The 23,480-nt window shown below is 43.2% G+C and overlaps 1 protein-coding gene across 2 annotated transcripts in view; it reads right to left on the bottom strand.

Moving 5' to 3' along the window:
- DMD (dystrophin) overlaps positions 1-23,480 on the bottom strand; it is a 1,901,967-nt gene that overhangs the window by 1,778,517 nt on the left and 99,970 nt on the right. The gene's annotated exons all lie outside the window — the stretch shown is intronic.

Genomic DNA, 23,480 nt, shown 5'->3' with positions numbered 1-23,480 from the left:
TTAAAATCCGCATTTTAAACCTTAAAAGTAGTTAAACAATAAAAACCATACCCCTCAAAAAACCCAATTAAAAAGACAAACAGAAGGCTGAGAGACCTGGCAGCCCTTACGGGGTAAAAGCCTGAGCAAACAAAACAGTATTTAGTTGTTGTTTTTTTAAAGCAGCCACAGATGTCAAAGAGCAGACACTCACTGGGAGAGCATTCCAGAGCATGGGGGTAAGAACAGTTTTGTTGAAACTGAGACATATATGTGAACACCTTCCCCTCTGCCCTGGACAAAGATGCCTTTCTTCCACCTTTTCCATGGTGGTGGTGGTGTTGTTATTTACATTTTTTAGCAGGACATGCTTAAGCAACACATTTTCAAAACATACATATTCAGTTTATTGGCCTCATGTGGAAGGCATTTTTAAATTTTGTTTATTGTATGTTGCTGGTCAATACACTGCAATAATAATAGATGTATTTATAGAACTTAAGTTGGTAAAAACTGTATGAGAAGATGTCTCCCTCTCCCACTCCCTTTTAAGTCTACTTTCATTAAGGAAAGTAAGCTTAAGGAAAGTAAGCTTATAAGATCACCCAGCAGTGTGTGTGTCCCTCTATCAACTTCACAATGCCTGGACCAATTTGAACCAAATTTGGTACAGTTGCAGGACACATAGGGTAGGGACACCTCAGCTGCATAGTTTGTGATGTCATAGTTTGTGATGCCATTCAAGCTGGCAGACACATGAACATTTGAAGTGCAAGTGGGCTAACTTGTGAACCACTTGATTTGAACCAAATTGGGTACTTTTGTAGTAAGTGATAAATAGGGACACCTCAGAGGCATAGTTTGTGCCGATGTCATCCGTGCTAATTCAAGAAGACAGATGCATGAACATTTGAGACAAAAGTGGGCTAACTTGTGAACTGCCAGATTTGGCACAAATCAAATTTGTACCAAATTTGGTACAATTGCAGGAACACCTCAACAGCATAGTTTGTGATGATGTTATCCACTGCAATTCAGGAGGCAGACACATGAATGTTGAAAGCGCAAGTGGGAACCAATCTGAACCAAATTTACTACAGTTGTGGGGACATGTAGGGGCACCTCAATGGTGTCATTTGTGATAATGTCATCCACCCCAATGCAAGATGGTGGACATGTGAACATTTGAGCCAGAAGTGGGATAACTTGTGAAGATGGTAATTATCGATTAGAGTTATAGTGAAAGGAAATTAGGCAGCTTAGTTTTTACTAGGACTTCTTGTTCTTCATATGAAAGTGTTAGCATTAATCCTTCTGACTAAAATATTCAGAAGTAGAGTTATTTAAATAAAATATTTATTTGTCCCAGGCAGTCCTAATTTCTGTCACTTGTACAGGGGATAAAGGTGTCCATTATGAAGTCTGGTAATTTTGTCAAGTGCCAATTGTCTGGCTCCTAAATTTTTTACATTGCTCCTTGATCCAAAGAAAATTTGTTGAGGTCTGAATGGACAAACATTTTGTTTTGTTCTTTTAAATTTCATGCTAGCTTAACCTTTGTGGCCAACAATGGTGTCATTCTATTTTTATTTATTTATTTGCAGAGTAACTTTTCTCAGTCAGAAAATCACTGGCCAAAAGAGCCAGAATTCATAGTATATTTGCAGCTGTAATCCAATCAATCTTCATTCATCCATTCCACCACTGAAAGCAGTGCATATGGTGGTGTTTTATAAAAGGCACAGCAGCAAGATGCAGAACCATCTGCAGAAGGAAATCCCATTAGCCAAATTCCTATAAATCCTATTTATCCAGGATGAGCAATATGCTCTTTGCAATCAAATAGGACCGCATTACATGCCACTGTCTGTTTAGTGCCTTTGTTTTTATTTTTAATCAAATCAATTTTTCATCCAGATATTTACTCTTTTGTTTCCTGTCTCTGTAATATCAAAGCCTCAGAATAGACAAAGGCTTTCTACTATAATTTCACTGTTAATGTAAGTCAGAAAATATTTAACAGCTATTTCTGGAATGCCTTTTCATTTCAGTGTTGATGACATTGATATGAAGTCCATGTCTGTTACATGTAACTGAAGAATGTCAGCCACCAGACCTCTAGCATTTTTAGCACTCCTCACAAGGGAACAAGCAACCAGCGACTGCATCCCCAGCCCATGGCAACCCATTTGGTCTGGGCCTGCTGCTCCTTACACTTAAGTAAGCCCTAGCACCTCCATTATACATGAGTTTGCTGTCCCTTGACTGGTCAGCGTGGAAACTCTTGCACATGCAGTACCTAGCACCTCCATTATACATGAGTATGCTGTCCCTTGACTGAAGTCAATGTGGAAATTCTTAAACATGCAGTAGTTCCATCTGCACATAGGAGAGCACACTGAGCTTTGGACTGCAAAGAATTAGGACCTAAGAATACACTGGTGCCTGTTAGTATCATGCCTGGCATTGATATCAAACTGACTCAGAGCAAAAAACATGTCCACCTCCTACAGCATCTGTTTATTCTTGGCAGCCTTCAGTTTGAGTACAGACTAGACCCTTGTCCATTTACAAGAAATGATGTGCTGGCAGGCTAAGAGAGCATGTGACTGAAATCAGATACAGAAAGCCTGAAAGCCCTGATGCCACATTTAGAATTTACTTTCAGTTGACATTTTCCTAGCTGACAATGTGAGAAAAAGACAACATTTGAAAGACTTATAAGACTTACTATCCTTCTGTTTATCAGCACTGAAAAACACAGTAAATGAAAAAAAGAGATGGTTGAACTAATTTTATTGCAAAAATCAGTTAATTTTTGCAATACATGAGATGAAATAACCCAAGCCAACTCTCAAATACAAGTATGCTTTAGGGACAGTTTGCACAATCTGTTAGGCTGGGATAACAAAACCCAACTCACTTAAAACTTTGTTTTATATAGACATTTCTCTGTGGTAAGATCAGAACTATTTCTCGCTCTCTTTCATTTCTGACAAATCATCATGTGGAGAACTCTAGAAGGATAATATTTAGTGGAGAAAAATGCATTTCATATAGAATTATTAGGGAAAAGAGTGAAAACTGAGACCTCTATATAACTCTCCTGAGTGTATGACCACATTTGGAATAGTGTATGCAGCTCTCTCCCCCTGCCCCCACAAAAGATATCTTAGAGCTACAAAAAAAGGCGTAAAAGGCCCATCTACGTTATCGAGTATCTTTCTTATAAGAGAGGCTCAGAGAGAGGTTGAGGGTTAGTTCAGAAAAAAACACAGCCAAGGGGCAGACACATGAAAGAGCTTTTTAAAAGTATGCATAATGTGAATAAAGTGGCAAGAGATAATTTTCTCTCTCTTCCATAACATTAGAACTTGGGTCATCCAGTTAAACTAATGGGCAGTAGATTCAGGACAGGAAATTAGCTTACACAGTGCATAGCTAATATGGAATTTGTCTTGGGAAAGGGTTGCAATCTGCTGGTTCTCCATTTCTTAGCTTAAAGTATAGATTTATTTTTTTTTAATGTAGAGCTGACAACAAGGAACTAACAGGTGACCATTGGCACTGTTTTTCAACATGATGAATGTTGCCACTGTTGCCGGCTTCATTGTCTGGTTGTCCGACCATTTTCCTTGGAACAATGGTCTGCAAGGATGGGTTGTTACTTGCTCTTTCCAATCTGGGGAACAACTCACAGATGCCCACATAGGACTGAAACGTTGGATGTCCTGCATATCAACCAGGAAGTTTTTCACACCTGGCTTTTAGTTCGCATCTCCTCCGGAATGGAGTGTGCATTCATATATAGGCCAAATGTACCCCAAAGTCCCTGCAAGCTATCAGGGAGAACTTCACACACAATTCGGGTTTTTCATTGGGCATTAGAATGTAGCCCAAATTATACCCAGGGTGGGAAAGATCCACTTTTTGAGTTGGGGTGGGGGTTGGTGGGGGGAGGCAACTTCGAATTCACAATAAAGCCTTGCAGAAAACCCGCAGTAAAGCCTGCTGTCTGGGAAAGTTCCAGCAGATAAAAACAGTACAGACTGCACTGGGCTATAATTCTTGAAGTACTGTGGATTGAAACACAGCATACAGAACTGAACATAGTTTCCTTTGCTGAAGGGAAGCTGACAGAAAACCAAGGAAAAAGATGTGATGATTGTGGGAGGCTGGTTTGTAGAATGTAGTTGACCAGCTAAAAGATCTGTGAATCACACTATGTTCCTTTTAGCTGAAATGCTGAGAACTGAGATGTTGATTTTTGGATGCTCATTACTGTTGGTTTTGAAATGTTCATTCTTCTTCTTAGATAGCAACTCATTTTCTCAGTAAGCTGTGTAATTCACACAGGGCATCATGCTTGGGGGAGGTAGGGTCACTTACCACTACACTCTCCTGAAGTGAAATATACAATTACTTTAGGTTGCAGGGTCTTGAAAAATTAGTCGCCTCTAATGTAACCAATGTGACAACTCTGGAGTAAGGAGTCATACTTCACAGTTCAGAGTTCACAGTTCAGAGTACAACTTCACAGTTCAGGATGAGGCCTTAGTTGTTCTGTGCAACCAGAATGGTTTTATGATTTGTACTAGACTCCTGCTAGATGCAGCAACTGGGCTCATTATCATGCTGAGGTCCCAACATCTGCTTGTTAACCTGTTATGGTTTACAGTAAAGCTGCAGTTCATTTTCATCCCAGCTCTCTGTGTCGGTCTCTTTCCTCCCCACTGATTTAACTGTGGGCAACAATAATAGAGCCCAGTTAACTTCAATGTGACAACAATTTCCACAAAAGGTGTAAATTTGATACCATGGTATTCTATAGATCAACTTTGACATGAAGAGGGCATTAACAAAAGCAGTTGCTGAAGCCAGATTGATGATGTTTACATTATTTTCTCTTTTGACTGCTCATCACACCTAATTAACAGTAATGAATACACAAAAGAAGAAGTAGGAGAAGAAAACACTGTGCTTTTTACATTTTAAAGAAACATTTAATTTGCTTCCCAGGAAATTATATAGCAGAAGCAAACAACTTGCCATCATTGTAATCTTTCATTCTGTATAATCTCTTATTAACACTCAAGATGTCAAATAAAGCAACAGGAACATCTGTACAAGAATCCTGAAATGGCTTCTCAGCAAGGTAATAAGAAAATATGGTTTTACATATAATGTAGCATTACATTAATAAATGTACTGTATAATGGGTTACAAACTATTGCATCTGTATGGTGATAATATGAAGATCTACACGTATTATAAGTGGGTTTTCTTTGTTTATACCATATAAACATCACCTGCACTGTAGGTGACAAAAATGAGTCTGACATTCAGAGACATTTTGTGCCTCATAGTGTCTGTTAGAATTAGCAAATAGGAGCTGGGAAGACTGTGGACACTGAGTTTTTAATTTTGGCTTGAGAGCTCGGACATCCCCTTCATTCTGCCTTCTGTCCCCATGACTATTGAGAATTAGACATTGTTCTCCCTTTCTGCCAGCAGTGATCCAATTAAACTTAGTGGTGGAGATAAACAGGAGAACCATGTATCTCAGCATAATTTGCTGAATGATAATAACCATTTTAGATCCAATGTCATAATTCTTTTGATTTTTATCTTTTTTACACACTGAAAGCTAATTGTTCAAAAAATTATTTTTCTGCATGTATACACAGTGTACACATTAAAAGAAAACACAAACCAATTCTCTGTGACCATGTAAAGTGCCCTATCACTACATGGTGGGAGATGACGAAATCAGAGACAAAACTTATTATGAGTGAATATAGGGAAACTACACTGGTCTGAAGACAAAAACAAGTAAATTAGCTAAAGGACAAGGAGCAGCATCAGATCTGAATGTCACTAATAATGTTTTTTATTAAATATCTGGGGGTGGGGGAGCTTCAAAGTTACCAGGATAAACTTCATACTAGAGATTTAAGGCTGATTCAGTCTATCATTAATTTTAATGACATAGGTCAGGGACAAGCTTGTGTTTGTTTAATCCCACCAAGGTATCCTGAATGTCAAAGGGCAATTTTAGGGGTACATGTTAAAGCAAGTTTACAGGGCTGTAGTAGGACTGATGGGCTTAACTTTTCCTAATTAAACAGTGGATCATCCCTCTCTGTGTGGCATATGGAACTGGGCCAGCCAAAGCCCCAAGGATGCCAGAGGCAGCACGCCAAGCCATTGCCACCCACAATCCTCACTGCAGCAACCACTCAACTCAAATACCAAAACTCCTCTTTTCTCCTTGTTCAAACTCAAATCCCATTCGCCTTCTACTACCACCACCACCACCAATCTGGCTAATTCTGGCCCCTCTCCCAAATCACTTCTAATTTCCTCATTAGAAGGAGAAGTAGTAGCAATGGGCAGCAGTGTTTGGAGTCACGTTTACCAGCTTATCTTGATTGGTTTCTCATCCGTGGACAACCAAGGACAATTGTAAGATCTGCCAGCAAAGAGACTCTGCTGTGCTTTTTGCTGTTGCTTTTTGGGCTACCTATTTTCTGGCTAATTGAATCAACTTTCAGCTGGGTCTGTTGCTAGAAGGAGGGGCTGTTAGCCATTATAGCTGTAAAGGTGACGGGGGAGCCATCAGTGTAGGTGGCCGTCAAAGCCAACCATCCTTTGGGGGATGGAACTGAGGCCTGGGGCAAGCCATGCTGTTTTAAAAACCTCTCTCTTTATTAACTAGGTCTATGCAGGTGTGTGTTTTGGTGTATCTGTTGATGCTGGGGGGGGGGTGTTCACTGTCCCTGGGGCTATTCCAATGGTGGGTGGGGAACAGAGGGAAATATGGAGTTGGCAGGGTAGCAGGCCTTTCCATGGGAAAGGACGGAGGTCAGAAATTCAGCCCCAGGGACTTGTGGCTGCAGGTGGTGGATTGGAAGCAGTGGCATATGGGACATACAGATGCAGTACTATTGCTGCTGCCTCCTAGGCTCATCCTCCTCTCCCTCACTGGCCATATGTAATTTTTCTGCTCTGCCTGCATGCAGGGGTTGGGGAACAGAGCAAAAAGAAGTATGCCAGGAAGAATTTATTTATTTAACACATTTTTATACCACCCCATATGGAAGTCTCTGGGCAGTTCACAATCTAAAGACACAACAATTAAAACATTAATACAATTAAAATAATTTAAATTACAGATTGAAAGCTCTAAAATTTAAAACTATAAAACTATAAACTAAAAGCCTGATTAAACAGATATGTCTTTGGGCTTATGGTGAAGATGATGTTATCTAGAAACCCAGGGCCTAAGCTATTTAGGGCTTTACAGGTAATTACCAGCACCTTGTATTTTGCCCGGAAACGTATCGGCAGTCAGTGTAGCTCTTTCATCACAGGAGTCATATCGTCTCGCCAAGATGATGCAGAGAGCAACCTGGTCACCGCATTCTGTACCAACTCCAGTCTCCAGACTACATACAAAGGCAGTCCCACATAGAGCACATTGCAGAAGTCCAGTCTGAAGGTTACCAGCATAGGTACAACTGTTCTGAGGTCGCTCATATCAAGAAACGGACGCAGCTGGCGTAGCAGCCAAAACTGATAGAAAGCACCTCTGGCCACTGCCTCAATCTGGGACACCAGGGAGAGGTTCGGATCCAGAAACACCCCCAGTCTGCATACCTGTTTCTTCCAGGGGAGCGTGACCTTATCGAGAACTGACAAATCAAAATTGTCTCCCAAGTTCCAACCCCACACAATAAGTACCTCTGTCTTATCTGGAATCACCCACAGTTTGTTCCAAACAACCCCCACTGAACAATCTTTCCTGCTCAGTACACAACAACCTATCTCTCAACCCTCAGCCCAAAACACCTCCTACTCCCACACAACTAAATCCAACTCGCTGTCTCCTCTCTCTGTCTCAACTGCCTTTATTTTAAATCTGTCCTCCTCTGAACCTTCCATGCCTGGTTACTAGGGTAACCCACACAAACTTACACACTCACTCACCAGCTCCTATATACATCCCAACTCAACAACATTCTCCGAGATACACCATCTGAAATCTGCCCATGAGGTAGGAGCAAAACCACTGCAAGGCAATCCCTCCCACCCCAAATCCCCTCTGACATTCCAGAAGGATACTATGGTCAATAGTATCAAAGGCCACCAAGATATCCAAAAGGACCAACCAACACACTCCCTCTGTCAATTCCCAGTTGTAGATCATCCATCAGGCCAACCAAGGCAGTCTCCATCCCATAGCCCACCTGAAAACCAGTTTGCAAAGGGTCTAGATAATCAGTTTCAGCCAAGACCACCTGGAGCTGGGAGGACACCACCCTCCCAAACACCTTGCCCAGCCATGGAGACAGGCCTGTAGTTGCTTAACTCCAAGAGATCCAAGGCAGTCTTCTTCAGAAATGGTCTAATGATTGCTTCCTTGACAAGGAAGCATCCTGCCCTCCCTCAGCCTTACTGTATTAGGCCCAAAGCCCATTCAGTCAAGCTTCCTGTTTCCTATCCCAGACACCCATGGGAAGCCCAGAAACAGGAGGCATGTCCCTCTCCTGCCACTACTGCCCTAAAACTGGTGTTCAGAAGCACACTACCTTTGAACCTGGAAGTAGCATACAACCATCAAGACCAGTAGCCACTAATAATCTGTCTTCCAAAAATTTGTCTAACCCAGTGGCACAGTAATGACAAAGGAAGGGGGGCCAATGTCCCTGGATCAAAGGGATGCAGGGGCCACTCCCTTGCCTCCCTTCAGTGTTGTTGCAGCTGCTAGAAATAATACGCACCCTCAGCCCTGCTGCCACCAGGCATTACACACACTCCCATCCCTGCTGCTGCCAGACACCACACAGACCTCCTTTTGCAGTTGCAAATGTGCAGGGTCTATCAATCCAGCAGCCAACATTTTCTTCATTGGCTGGAAGCACCCAGGCAGTGAAGAAAGTGCTGGCTAGCTGCCTGAGTGCCAGTGTTTGGTGCCAGCAACACTTCCTACATTGGTGTGCTGATGCAGCTGGAAGGGGCATGGCCAGCACAGAATAGCATACCCAGCAGAGAAGGTTGTGGCACCTGGGTAGTGGCAGCAGTGGAAGGAGCAGGCATGGTGCCCACCCTCCCATCTTGTCCCAGGGCTTTCACCAGCATTCCTACGCCCCTGCCTTAACCACATTTTAAAGCCATCCTAGCTGGTGGCCATCACTACATTCTGTGGCAACAAATTTGATAGTCTAACAAAATTAGAGCCTCCCCTTCTCTGGTCGTTTTTAAGATGGATCTGAAAACAAACCTGTTTATTGGGCTTTTAGTTTATTGATTTAAAGTTTTAAGTTTTAGCATTTTAATCTGTATTTTAAATTGTTTTAATTGTGATAATCTTTCAATTGTTGCATTTTTAGATTGTGAAACACCCAGAGATTTATGTATAGGATGGATTAAAATGTGCTAAATTAATTAAAAATCAATAAAATAAAGAATTATGTGAGAAGCATACTTCATTGTGTGAATAAATACTTCCCTAAATCTCTTGCCAACCAGTTTCTTGGGCCAGCTCCCGATTCTAGTGTTATTCGAGAGGGAGAAAACTTCTCTCTGTCCACTTTCTCCATAATGTTACAAACCTCCATCATATTTCTCCTTAATCACCTTAATCTTTTTCCTAAACTAAAAAGCACCAAATGCTGTAGCATTTCCTTATAAGGAAGATGCTGTTGATCACTTTAGTTGTCCTCCTCTGCACCTTTTCCAGTTCCATAACAGCCTTTTTGAGATTATTCCAAGACAACTGTACACAGTATTAAAAATGCAGAATGCCTACTGCAGTTTGCTAGTTTATGCATCTTCTTTTTGATAGCATGGAGCTTTTGCTTTGAGATACCCTAAGGTATCTCAAAGCAAATGCTCCAGACCACCCAAAAGTTCAAGGTACAAGTTCAGCCCTCCAGCTGTTTTTGGACTACAGCTCCCATAATCCCCAGCCACAGGTGCTAATACTTAAGGATTTGGGGAGTTGCAGTCCAACGTCTACAGAAGGGCTGAAGTTGTGCAGACCTGTCTTACCGCATCATTGTGTTTTCAAAGGTATATTTTAAAAAGATTTTTTACTAAGCTCTCCAACAGAAATGCAGTATTAGTAAAGATACACTATTGCTGAAAATGGAGAAAAGGCATGGTACCTAAAGACGAATATGATTTGCAAAATCTATGCTCTCATTTTAAGTGTTTCAATTGTAAGTCTCTGGTAGGCAAACCTTTGCTTATTTTCTCTGCAATTTCAGAGTGGGAAGCATAAGCAGTGATATAATTACCTTATTCCTGCAAAGCTATCTACTATATACACAATTTCTATGAGTCTTTACCAATTTAAAAAAATTAACTCATTCACACAAACGGCCCCAAATCTGTAAAATCTAAAAATTGAATCAGAAAAATCAGAATTAATTCTGGAATATTGAAATTAATTTAAGAAATACTTCAGAATTAGCAAAATGGAATAGGATTTTTCCCCATAGAGGTGAATGGGAAATATTTAAAAATTCAGGAAAATTCATCAGTTGGTCCTAGAGAGTTGAAAGTTGCTACACATGTGAGGAAGGGGGTTAGGATCCCATGTAGTGAATTTGAGGAGGATTGTAGAATCCCCTAATTTTTTGTGAATTATTTAAAAAAATTCAAATGGTTAAAAATGGTGAAATCTTCCTTGTTTCAAGCCAGAACTTAAAAAATAAAAATAAAATACATACTTATGGAAACTGAAGAACCTCCTTGGACCATCATCGCACCCCATTGTGGAGGATTCTGCCCTTTGCCTTCATGAAAAGAAGTAACAGCATGCCCCTTCTCCCTCCCTTAATATGTCTGGAATGGATGGAAATACAATTATGAAGTATGGCACACATGAAATCCACATTGTCAGGACCCTCTGTTATTCTTTCAAGGCTAGGGCTAGCTCTAATTTTAGGGGGGGGGATTTTTTGGGGGGGGAGAATAGAAAAAAGGACTAAAACAGGCTTATTTCAAGCCAGAACATTTTTTTTAAAAAGGTTCTGGATTGGAAGCACTCCCTAGAACTATCATTCCACCCCTATGTGGAATAAAAGGGACATTCCTTTGATTTTATATTATTTTTTGTATTCCTCATTGCAGAAGCACACAATAAGTATAAGTGAAAGAACTTTGAATGTTTCTGTTTTTGTGGTTAGAAAGAATTTCTCACTTTTCCTTCTAGCCATTATAGGACTAAAAGGTGTGGTCCTTTTAATACCTTTTAAAAGGTCTGCATATTCCTGCAACAACGAAGAAAAATAATATAAAATCAAAGGAATGTCCTTTTTCCTCCGCATGGCGGTGGAATGATGGTACAAGGAGGGGCTTCCAATCCAAAACATTTTGTAAAGTTCTGGCTTGAAGCCAGCCAAATTTCACCATTTTAGTCATTTTAAAAGAAAATTTTCCAAAAAAACCCCCTCCAAAAACCTCCAAAAAATCTGAAGAGTAACCCATAGCTTTGACAAAAATTACGCAGAATCCTCCCACTGTGGACGGCATGTATGCCAGATTTCATAACTATAAGCCCATCCATATCAGAAATATAAAGGGGGAGGCAATGGGACATTCTGTAACCCCTTTTGATGAAGGCAAAGGGCAGATTTGTCCACATGCTGGTGGTATGATGCTCCAAGAAGGCTTTTCAGTTTCAGATGTTTCTATAAAGTTGTCTTGTTTCAAGCCACATTTCACCATTTTTAATAAACATTTTTTAAAAACCACCAAAACACAGGTTATTGACCAATTCTCTTCAAATTCACTATAGCAGGCCCTGACTGCTTTCCCATATGTGTGGCAGGTTTCAAATCTCTAGGAACAACCAATGATTTGATGGTTATTATTATTTTCATTTTCCCCATTGACTGCTATGGGAGGAAATCCAAATTTAAGTCAGAATTTGGATTTGGATTCCGAATCTGATTCAATATCCAAAATAGCCTGAGCCCAGAGAATCCAAATCAGATACTGTCAGATTCAGATTGGGTTGAATCCAAATCCAGATTTTCTAAATGCAGACAGGCCTACTCAAAGATGAAAGAGCAGTTTTAAATAAACATATTCCAGCAGAGGGAGCTCTGCCAGTTTACATGTAGTTATTTATGCACTGTTGGAGATTCTATGCACTTGAAGTACTTGATGGAAATATCAGTCAGAACAAGGTGTCAGAATGCTTACTAGATGAACATTTGTCCATCCATCATGACCAAAATGGATTTACACATTGTAATTGTGCAACAAGATAGCTTTGTGGAAGCAGATTTTAAATTATGATGCCTGTAACTGGAAAACATCATTGAAATGTTCTGAACAATACCAGATCACACCACCTTCCACTTAGATCAGGGGTTCCCAACCTGTGGTACTCCAGGTGTTGCTGTACTACAACTCCCATTCCCCCCAACTACTATTTCTAGTCTGAATTCTGGAAGAAACTTCATGTTTTGCTATGTTTAAGCATAAAGCTATAAGGTTTGGGGTTCAAAAACCAGCTGAGCCATTTACCATTTACATGATGTTCACTAGGTGTTGGGGACCCCCTGACCCCAATATTCAACCCAGAGCTACCAACCCAGAATTATATGGAATCCAGGTCTGTGTCTGATTCCATTTTATTAAGGAACCAATTAATGCCTGAACTCAAAGTGAACTGACACCCAGGTCTCATGACTGCCTCTGCTAACTGCTCTGTGAAGGAAGAGGCAATCCAGCATTGTATTCTCAGTGTTTGTGAATGGGTACTCAGAGAAACACATAGGCCAGGCCTGAGCTATGCTGATGACACCCAGATCTACTTCTCCATGTCAACTTCTTCAGGAGCTGGCATATCCTCCCTAAATGCCTGCCTGGAAGTAGTAATGGTCTGAATGAGGGAGAATAAACTGAAGCTGAATCCAGATAAGACAGAAGTACTTATTGTGTGGGGTCAGAACTCTAGATATAATTTTGATCTACCTGTTCTAGATGGGGTCACACTTCCCCAAAAGGAACAGGTTCACAATCTGGGAGTACGCCTGGATCCACACCTCTCCGTGGTTTCTCAGGTTGAAGCAGTGGCCAGGGGTGCTTTTTATCAGCTCCAGCTGATACGCCAGCTGAGCCAGTTTCTCGAGATCAGTGACCTCAAAACTGTGGTACATCTTTTGGTAACCTCCAGACTTGACTTCCGTAATGCGCTCTACGTAGGGCTGCCTTTGTACGTAAAGGCAAAGAGGCACCTTTTACCATGGTGATTCTCTTTATTTAGCAGGGGGAGAGTAACTGGTCCTATCCACCCCGAGCACAGTACTTCCAGTGACTGTTGCTGGTGTCTATCTTATGTTTTGTTTTAGAATGTGAGCCCTTTGGGGACAGGGAGCCATCTTATTTATTTATTGTTTCTCTTTGTAAACCGCCCTGAGCTGTTTTTGGAAGGGCGGTGTAGAAATTGAAATAAATATTATTAATAATAATAATAATAATAATAATAATAATAATAATAATAATAATTAGTATTAGTATTAGTATTAGTATTAGTATTAGTATTATTATTATACGTAGTCCGGAAACTTCAGTTGGTTCAGAATGCAGCAGCCAGGTTGGTCTCTGGGTTATCTCGGAGAGACCATGTTACTCCATTAAGAGGGAAGAGGGAAGATCTTGGGCTGGCAGTGACTGTGTTTCTGCTTCTGCCCTACCTTTCTTCAGGTGTGTTCCATCTGTGGGGCTGACTCTGCTGCTTTAAAGCTCAGGCTGGGCCAGGGCCTGAAGAAGGGAAGAGGGAAGATCTTGGGCTGGCAGTGACTGTGTTTCTGCTTCTGCCCTACCTTTCTTCAGGTGTGTTCCATCTGTGGGGCTGACTCTGCTGCTTTAAAGCTCAGGCTGGGCCAGGGCCTGAAGAAGGGAAGAGGGAAGATCTTGGGCTGGCAGTGACTGTGTTTCTGCTTCTGCCCTACCTTTCTTCAGGTGTGTTCCATCTGTGGGGCTGACTCTGCTGCTTTAAAGCTCAGGCTGGGCCAGGGCCTGAAGAAGGGAAGAGGGAAGATCTTGGGCTGGCAGTGACTGTGTTTCTGCTTCTGCCCTACCTTTCTTCAGGTGTGTTCCATCTGTGGGGCTGACTCTGCTGCTTTAAAGCTCAGGCTGGGCCAGGGCCTGAAGAAGGGAAGAGCACAAGGGCTCTCGTCCTTGTGGCTCTCAGCCGTGGGGTGAGCTGCCTGGGGCCCTGAAGATCCTTTCCTTCTGCCCTGAAGATCTGTCTTCCCACAATCAAGAAGCTAGCAGGAGATCACGCAAGTCTGGTCTTGGTTTTTTATCAAGCCAAGAAGCCGTGGTGGTTTATTCTGGGGAGATGTGCCTGGGGGAGCGAAAAAGTGGGTCTGGAGTGGGGGCGGCAATATCACGGGTAGCGGGCAGAGGGAGGTATGGCGGTGGGAGTTCGGCAGGCTGTTACAGGGGAAATCGGTCCAGGCAATTGAGGCCTGTTCCTTTTTCCGGCCCTTCTCCCAACCCTCTGACCCTAGGGAGCTCTGGGAACACTCCTTCGAGGATTAGGGTGCTGCTGCTGAATGCCAGGTCAGTTAACACAAAAACATCTCTTATCCACGATCTGATTGTGGATGAGCATGCTGACCTGGTATGCGTGACGGAGACCTGGTTGGATCCGCTGGGCGGGGTTGGTCTCTCTCAGCTTTGTCCTCCAGGTTTCCAGATCGTGCAGCAGCCCCGCCTCGAGGGTCGGGGAGGAGGCGTTGCAGTCATCTTTCGTGAGACTCTTCCCGTTTCCAGGTGCCCGGTCAGGCAATCTCAGAATTTTGAGTGTTTGTCCTTGAGGGTGGGCCTCCGAGATAGGCTGGGGATTCTGCTGGTGTACCGACCACCCCGCTGCACTTCAGTCTCCCTACCTGAGCTGGCGGGGGTGGTCTCGGAGGTGGCTTTGGGTTCCCCCAGGCTTATTGTTTTGGGGGATTTCAATGTCCACGCTGAGGCTCCCCTAGTGGGTGCGGCTCAGGATTTCATGGCCTCCATGGCAACCATGGGCCTGTCTCGGGCCCTACCCATGTGGCGGGACACACTCTGGATCTGGTTTTTGCCGACCGGGAAATAAATGATCTGGAGGTGGGGGAATTTGAGACCACTCCCTTGTCATGGACAGATCATCACCTGGTGGGGTTTAGTTTGACTGCTCCGTCTACCCTCTGCAGGGGTGGTGGGCCGATTAAGATGGTCCGCCCCCGGAGGCTTATGGATCCGCTTGGATTTCAGACGGCCCTCGGGGAGTTTCCAGTGTCCAGAGCTGGTGACCCTGTCGAGGCCTTGGTTGATCTCTGGAATGGAGAGATGGCCCGGGCTGTTGACACGGTTGCCCCCAAGCGCCCTCTCCGGCTTGGTGGAGCCCGTTCGGCTCCTTGGTTTTCCTCGGAGCTTAGGGCGATGAAGCAACTCGGGCGACGGCTGGAGCGACGCTGGAGGAAGAGTCGTCACGAATCTGACCGAACACGGGCTAGAGCCCATTTTAGGGACTATGCCGTGGCGGTGGGGGCGGCGAAGAAATGCTTTTTCTCCGCTTCCATTGCGTCTGCTCAGTGCAGACAAACAGAGCTGTTTCGTGTGGTGAAAACCTTGCTCCACACATCCCCCCAGACAATGGGGGAGGAGCCATCTACAGCTCTTTGTGATCGGTTTGCCTGTCGCTTTGCAGATAAAGTCGCTTGCATCCGTGCTGACCTGGACTCCAGAGTTTTGGCAGTTCCGGCAGACGTGCCTTTGGTACCATCTGGTCCCGTTGTGTTGGATTCTTTTCGGTTGGTGCGGCCTGAGGATGTGGACAAGATCCTGGGCAGTGTGCGGGCGACTTCGTGCGCTCTTGACCCTTGCCCTTCATGGCTAATAAAAGCTGCCAGGGAGGGGACAGGTAGATGGCTGGAGGTGATCGTTAATGCTTCGTTAAGGGAGGGCAGGATGCCATCGTGCCTTAAGGAGGCGGTGGTAAGACCTCTATTAAAAAAGCCCTCCCTTGATCCCTCCAGCCTGGACAACTATAGACCTGTGTCTAACCTCCCCTTTTTGGGCAAGGTGATGGAGCGTGTGGTGGCGTCCCAGCTGCAGAGGGTCTTGGATGATACGGATTATCTGGACCCTTTTCAATCTGGCTTCCGCCCCGGGTATGGGACTGAGACTGCCTTGGTCGCCCTAGTGGATGACCTACGCCGGGAACTAGACAGGGGGAGTGCGTCCCTGTTGGTTCTGCTGGACCTCTCGGCGGCGTTCGATACCATCGACCATGGTATCCTTCTGGGCCGCCTCTCGAGTATGGGAATCGGAGGCACTGCGTTGCAGTGGTTTCGGTCCTTTCTTGAGGGGAGGGTTCAGAAGGTGGTGCTGGGGGACTACTGCTCGGCCCCGTGGCCGTTGGCCTGTGGGGTCCCGCAGGGATCGGTCTTGTCCCCCATGCTGTTTAACATCTACATGAAGCCGCTGGGAGAGGTCATGCGGAGATTTGGACTGAGTTGTCAGCAATATGCGGATGACACTCAGCTCTATCTCTCCTTGTCATCTGATCCTAGGGAGGCGGTGGATGTCCTGAATCGGGGGCTGGAGGCCGTGATGGGTTGGATGTGGGCTAACAAACTGAAATTGAATCCGGATAAGACGGAGGTACTGTTGGTCAGTAGGAGAGCCAATCGGGATGAGGAGATTTTACCGGTTCTGGATGGGGTTGCACTCCCCTTGAAGGAGCAAGTACGCAGCTTGGGGGTACTTCTGGACCCGGCTCTGCTTTTGGAAGCTCAGGTGGAGGCGGTGGCCAGGGGTGCCTTTGCACGGCTTCGGCTGGTGCGCCAGCTGCGTCCCTTTCTCGAGAAGGCAGATCTGGCCACGGTTACCCACGCCTTAGTCACGTCGCGGCTGGATTACTGTAACGCGCTCTACGTGGGGCTGCCCTTGAAGAATATCTGGAAACTGCAGCTAGTGCAAAACGCGGCAGCTAGGGTTTTATCCGGAGCTGCCCGTTGGGAACATATCACCCCCATTTTGAAAGAGCTGCACTGGCTGCCGGTTCGTTTCCGGGTCCAATTCAAGGTGCTGGTTTTGACCTTTAAAGCCCTAAACGGTTTGGGCCCGGGGTATCTGAGGGACCGCCTGCTCCCACGGGTTGCTGCCCGCTTGACAAGGACATCTGAGGGGGCCCTGCTCCAGGTGCTGACAATGAGGGAGGCCCGGCTGTCGTGCACTCGGGACAGGGCCTTCTCTGTTGCTGCCCCCAGACTCTGGAATGCTCTCCCAGTGGCCATTCGTTCCTCGGACTCCATCACGGCTTTTAGAAAGCTTTTAAAGACTTGGCTTTTTACCCAGGCTTTTACATGATCGTTTTCTACTGCAGCTTCTTTGTGTTTTTATTTGTTGTATTGTTTTTATGCCTGTTTTTATGTTTTTATATTTTTAACATGATATTTTTATTGTCTTTTTATTGTATGTTTTTAACTTTTGTAAACCGCCTTGGGGTTATCTTTTTAACGAAAGGCGGTATATAAATGCAAAAATAAAATAAATAAATAAATAAATAAAATAAATTACTGATGGAGCTACACTGGCTGCCAGTAGGTTTCTGGACAAAATACAAAGTGCTAGTTATAACTTATAAAGCCCTAAACAGCTTAGGCCCTGGGTATTGAAGAGAGCGCCTTCTTTACTATGAGCCCCATCACCCATTGAGGTCATCTGAGGAGGTCTGTCTCCAGTTACTGCCAACTCGTTTGGTGGCTACACAGAGACGGGCCTTCTCAGTCATTGCCCCAAGATTGTGGAATGTGTTCCCTGCTGAGATACGATCCTCCTCATCTCTGGCAGTTTTTTAAAAAACACCTGAAAACACATCATTTTGCCCAAGCTTTCTCAGCTTTTTAAATGTTTTAGGTTTTAGTTTCTGGTTTATTTTTAAATTGTTAAATTGTTTTAAGTTTGTATATGTTTTTAACTTGTTTTATGCTATTGTTAACCGCCCAGAGATGAAAGTTTGGGATGGTGTACAAATTTGATAAATAAATAAATAAAATCCAGAAGTTTCTCTTGATTTCAGTGGAACTTCCATTGAGTACAGGTTGAATATCCCTTATCCAGACTACTTGGGACCAGAAGTGTTCTGGATTTCAGACTTTTCCAGATTTTGGAATATTTGCATAATGAGATATCTTGGGCATAGGATCCAAGTCTAAACACGAAAGGTTACTGTGTGTTTTTTTTTTTCTCTTTCTAAGTCGCTCTTCTCTACCCTGCTTCCTTGTTCTTACCTGCTTCCATTACAGCCCTTTTATTTGCATGGCAAGACCTCCCAGAGTGCTTCACATACGAGTGCATAGGGATTCTCAGCTACTCACCCTGTGGGCCCATTCTGGGCTGCCCGAAACACCACCACAGAACCCGTTTTCACCAGCGTCCTTTCCCCCCTGGCCGGAGTAAGGCCTTGGAGCATGTGGACGCTACTGATCAGCTGTTCAGTGGCATTCAGGAGCAGCAAAGGCTGCAGGCCTATTGTGGAGAATGTGGGGAAGCGCGCCTCCACTTCCACTTTCCCCAGCTACCTCTCACCAGCCACCAACACCAGAGAGACAGGCATACCTGCAACCCCTGCTCGCCTAAGTAAGTTTTTACAGCATGTTTAAAAGCAGCAAAATTGGGGATCTGAGAGTGAGTGAGTGGTGTCCAGCTTTTGGAGCATTCTGGATTTCGGATGTCCGTATAAGGGATACTCAACCTCTAATTTAGTCAGGATATCAACCGCTATATCTATCACACACACACACAGCCACAGAGTATAATCAGAATTGTTCAGCTACCCATGTAGCAAGAACACTAAGATAGTTTTCAGATATAGGGTATTTTGTTATACAGTATTTTTAAAGACAATGTGGGGCATAAAATTTGTCTAAAAGGTTTAAAACTATTTCTAGAGATTGCCTAATTTCCAGTGTCAGGTTTTGCATTCATGTGTACAGAAACTGGTCCTCATAACTAGCAACTAGGAGGAGTTTACATCGTACACACACCCATGCAATTTGCCAGCAACAAATTTATTTGTTTGCAAAAGAACAAAAATCTACTGTGAAAATGTTGGAACAAGTTTCAGAATACATTCCATTTCGTCATTAAAAATGTTTCTATATGTGGGCTAAAGACCAAAGAAGGAAATAGCTGGAAATGGAAGACATGCCCAAAGGCAAGCAGACATCATTTCACATTCTCTCCAGGAACTAGTAAGTCACTGGCAAAAGGTTACTGCTTGCAAATGTTTTAAATAATAAAAGCAACAGTGGAAGACAGGGCAGGTCTTCAGACAAAAATATTTGTCTGAAGAGTTTCGGTAATGCAAGAACAATTACTCCCACTGTGAAATAGTTGTCCTGAATGCTCCTGAACTGAATTTGCATAGTTCTTGCTCAGGCCACCTCTAATAAATACAGCAAGCAAATGTTGAATCTAAACTTTCCACAAAATTCTCAGTTCTTTCAAATATGCATTTGAAAGCCATCAAATATGCCATCAAATATGTATTTATTTGTTTTTCAAGAGTTCTCCTATAAAGAAACTGCTTTTACTGTAACTGTTCCTATCGCTCCAGGTTTCATATGTCAAGGATGCATTTAAAATAGCTACAGGTTGATCTGCTGTCACCATAGCCTCCCCCCCCCCACTCCCCGCAAAATGACAACACTAAAGAAAATCAGAGATGTTCCAGTCAGGGTAGAATATTTTTGAGAGTAAAATGTTCTGTTTTGAAACAATGTGTATAAAAAAAACCAAGGAGGCTCTTTGTTCTGGTATTTCACTAAGAGACTAAAAACGTTTTCTTTGTTTCTCACTCTCTCTGTGCCTTCACAGCTCTGATCTGAATACTTTATTTCAACCTGTGGTGTTGTTGGTTAATTCATTTCTTGATCCAGGCCAGCTTTTGAATAGTGCTTTAGTTACTTTTAGTCCAATCCTGGAGTAGAGGTGGGGCTAACAAACAACCAGCAGCAAGAGCATTGAAAGCAGTCTGCACTTGTCTCTTTGTAAATATTATCTATCTCATTAAACCATGAATATTCCTGATTCTACTCCACTGCCTTTTGCTTGCTTGCACCCATGGCACTTCTTTAACTCCTGCTTCAGATGATGACAATAGCTTCCATCCAGACACCTAGGTGCCTCCTTCCTGTTCTACTACCTTTTACAAGTGGATATTTTCCAAAACATAAATAGTCCTATTTAGAAGTTATGCTGTCCTTGGACAGCAGTGTGTGAGGAGGGAAATGGGCCAATGTTTCATGCCTGTCAGTTCGACACACTCACTGGCCCCAGACCTCCCTATGTTCAGCATTTGCAGAGACCAGTGCCAAGTGCATGGAGAGCTCCTCCAGTTGTATACTGCACAGAGGATTCTTCTTCACATGGCACACTGCCAAACACAGAGTCCAACATGTCAGCATGGTGGGAGACTTTTGAACTAAAAGTTAGATTTAAAACAAATTATAATGCAGGGAAGCTTTTTCAGTACCCTAGCATATGAATTGCTCTTTACAGGGTCTGAGCATTTGTCCATCTAACCAGGCCTGCTCAACATTGCCTCCCCCTCAGTTGTTTTTGGACTACAAATCCCATAATACCCAGCCACAGAGGCCAATAGCTGGAAGGAGGGCCAGAAGTTGAGCAGGCCTGATCTAAATGAACATATGATAAACAAGGATCTTCTGGCCATATGAAGCATTAGAAATAAACAAAGTACAAAGCACATAAGCAAAAACCTGGAATGTGGGAGGAAACTCACCCAGAAAACACCTGGGGCAAGAGAGTTCTCTGTGGTTGGTAGGCTTTCCCCCACTATATGACTTGGCCCCTACATCCTCTCTATCCCGCCCCCATTCAATGTAATGCAGCAGTTTCACTTCAAGATAAAATTTAAACATCCTGTATGTGAGGAGAGGGAGAATATTGCAGCTTTGACATACTTCTCCCCATTCAATCCAACAGAGTGCCTTAAATTCTTCTGATCATGAAGAATCTAAGCTCTCTGATTTAATCAAAATCAGAGAAAAATTCAGAGGATTGAAAAACTCAATTTTCCTTCCCAGTGGGCTTTTACAATACCTCCCACTCTAAGGTTTTCTTCAAACCCAACCTTGATTTTGCCAGCATCCCTAGATGTAAACCACAAGGTGGTATGGATCAAGTAGTATGCAATCGCGTAGCAGCTTGCCGCCCCCCTCCCCCCCACCGGCCACATGACTGCAATCAATCACAGAAATGATTCCATAGCTACAAAAGTTTAAATATATTCAAGCTAAAAAGCTGATTATTGCACTATGTCAGAGTGTCTGCTTTTCTGTATGACTGCGTTCCTGGTAATACAAGTTAAAAATAGACTGGTTTGGGGAAGGAATGTGTGTATACACATGTACACACACACACCTTTACTCAAAATCTGCAACACACTTGTCTCTGGGAATGGGAATCTTTGTGATCTTTTTGGAAAAGAAGGTCATCTTCATAGGCATTTTGTTCTCAGCAGCAAGTATTTTACACTACAATGAAGGACGCATTTGCTTTCTCTCATGATGCACCACGCTATGGAGAAAAATCCTGGGGGCTAAATCATGGGGGAATCTCTTGTTTATTGTTATAATCATGGTTCAATAATCATACTTAACTTGGATTGTATCAAATATCATAGAACATCACTGAAGAGGAAAAAAGATTGGCAAGAGGTGGCAAGTAGTGACAATTCTGCTATCCAGCAGTGTTAACTAGTGTGAAGGCACGGTAACACATTGAATTTACACTGTAACAAAAATATAGGTAATAGCAGTAAAGGAGGACAGAAGCAGATAGACAGGAAGATGATTCATAGTCTCATGAAGAGGAAATGGGGGGGAAAGCAATGAAGTTAGGGTGAAACGTCAGGGGACACACTTGAGAATGGAGAGGACCTTAAAAATTTGGTCTACACATACTGTATATACTTTGAGGATAGAAACGGAGTTCAACAAGGACATTATTAGAGTTCAGACCTGGCTACATGGCATAGGGAGTACATGGGCTTTTAGAACAGGACAACATCTGTAGAACTGGTTGCTTCATTACCCAAGGGGGCATTTTTAACTTCCTATTTGAATCACTCTAATATTAAACTCAGATTTGTGACTACACTAGGAATGTCAGCAAAATTCTCCTGAACCAGGTTTAGAGACAGACACCAAGAGCTTGTTAAAGGCTGCTTCAACAGAAATCAAACTTTTAAAGCCTCTCAATTATTCTCTGATTAAAATTCAAGTGGAAAAGAAGAACTGCCAGCTTCATCCACCCCTATTCAATACAACAGAGTTATTTGGCTCTAATATAATGAATATATATTTATTGAATGTAATAAATAGGGGAGAAATTCAAACACTGCAGGGGCGAAACTGAAGGTGTAAATCCAGTTATGCCTGGAAGGGATTGTAATCCCTCAGGGGCCTCTTCCCTTACTCTCAGTTCTTGTTCCCACAGCAGATTTTCTGGGAGAGCAAATTCTCCCTGCCCTTGTATTCATCACCTACTCAATGTAATGGAGCAAGTTTGCTACATTACATAGAAGCGGGGATAATGGGTCATTTTTCCAGGACTTGAATTGGTTTGATAACATGGACTTCCAAACATTTTTGAAAGATCTATAATAATTTATAAGTTTTCAAAGTAAGTTCAACCATCTCTGTACACCAACCTAAGACATTGTAAGCCTACCTGTATATCTCAACTCAACTATATTACGTCCTGTGTCAAGGTCTATAGAACTGAAATTAGGGATGTGCAAACAGGTTCGACTATTCGGGTTCAAACAGAACTGTCTCCTGATCTGTCTGACCCCAGACCAAACACCCCTCGACTGTTCAGGGTGGGGGTTTCACGGATTTTTTTTATTTATTTTAACTTACGCCCTTCAGGGAAGTTGTTGGAGGCAGTGGTGGGGTGGTCCACAGAGGTTCCCCCTTCCTCCACCGGCCTCCTTTTATGCCACCACCAGCCATTTGGCCAGCTCTTCAGCTGTTCAGGCTTTCCACCTTCAGCACGGTGGCCATTTTGGAGGTTGCCACACCTGTGCAATTGGCCTCTGTGTGGCCTGAGTCATATGTAGGATCAGACATTATTTTATACAAGTGTATAATGTCTGTACACTTGTGCATGCTTTTGTGTAAATGACTGTACCTGCATTCATTTAAAAAGTGAACCTGGGTATAGGGCCCTCAAATGAATGCTATAGATAGTAATGTACTGCTGTACCCATGTTCAACATGTGAATAATTGTACCTATGTACAGATATATACCTGTGTACACCATACACTTGTTCAAACATAATGTCTGAATAGGGCTCATGTTGTGATTCTTATGTATTACTTCCTTGCCTGCCTCAAATAGGAGAAGGATGAAATGCACAATATGGTGTCACAGTACAGAATCCTACACATTATGGGAT

The sequence above is a fragment of the Hemicordylus capensis genome, chromosome 3 (genome assembly GCF_027244095.1).
Source record: "Hemicordylus capensis ecotype Gifberg chromosome 3, rHemCap1.1.pri, whole genome shotgun sequence".
Taxonomy (NCBI): Eukaryota; Metazoa; Chordata; class Lepidosauria; order Squamata; family Cordylidae; genus Hemicordylus; species Hemicordylus capensis.
This window is presented reverse-complemented; position numbering and strand designations above follow the sequence as displayed.